This window comes from Mus caroli, chromosome 17 (assembly GCF_900094665.2).
Source record: "Mus caroli chromosome 17, CAROLI_EIJ_v1.1, whole genome shotgun sequence".
NCBI classification, from domain to species: domain Eukaryota; kingdom Metazoa; phylum Chordata; class Mammalia; order Rodentia; family Muridae; genus Mus; species Mus caroli.
In genome coordinates, this window is record NC_034586.1 from 47212592 (window position 1) to 47213761 (window position 1170).

The window sequence follows — 1170 nt, forward strand, 5'->3', positions numbered from 1 at the left end:
CCTATGTATGCGTGGTGGCCAGCAGAAGCCTGTGCCACTTTGCAACGGCACATGTGGCTTCCCACAACTGAGGTCAAGGAGAGATCTGACTCTGGTTGGAAGAAGGTGAGTTTTCCTGACCGCTTTGAGATGCCACTGTGGCAGGCAGGCAGGCAGGCAAAAAGATGTGACATGTAACTGATGTTTGCAGACAGTGGTCGGCATCGTCTGACTGGACGGTAGGTACAGAGGAGCCCATCTTTACTTGACGAGAGACTACCAAGCTTTCTGTTTACTTGATCTAACGTTGTGCTACTGAATGTTAGAATTCACGATTTTTATATAACCTGCAGGCTATTTCATGATAATTGAAAACACCCTTTTCATTGAATTAAAGTCAAATAACAGGTATGTAAAGGAAAAATCCAAACATCCTCATATTGGGCACCCACCCTTCCCCACCCCGATTCCCAGGTCTTATGCCTCACTCCAATGACTTTGGGGCTGGCATCCTCTCAGTTTTGGAAACATCTACTAAAAATTTAACAGACATGCAAGTCACTTGGGATGTTGTTAATGGAAGCTGTGATTCTGCAGGTCCGTGCAGCTGCTGTGATTTCAATGCTTCTAACAGGCTATCCAGGGATAGCCAGGCTACTGCTCCAGAGCTCAGAGCTGTGTCCTGCCCAGTGGAGTAACCACTCAAACTCTGAGGAACTAAGATAGGAGTGGGAATAGCTTTATAGTTTCTCTCTGGCCTATCCTTTTAAATCCTATGTCACTTTGTAGCTCCTCACATATGTCATTTCTATCATGTGGTGACAGGTTAATTGGGATCAGGTATAACTTTTTTGGTTTATATCTGACAAAATGCTTCTTTTATAGTGAGAGAAGTGGCTATCTGTTTATTCATTTCTTTCATTTATTTATTTCACACCAGTTTTGAATAAGAATGAAAACGAAGGCAAGTCTCAACGTTAAATTATTTCCAAACATTCCAGTGAGAGCATGAATTTGTAGTTTATCTTCATGTCAGTGAAACTGTTCACCTTTAAGAAATAATTAGCTGAGCTGTGTCTAAGAAACACATATATGTGCATAAAGGGAGACATAGAAAGAGGGTCACAGAGAGAGAGAGAGAGAGACAGAGAGAGAGAGAGACAGACAGACAGACAGACAGACAGACAGAGA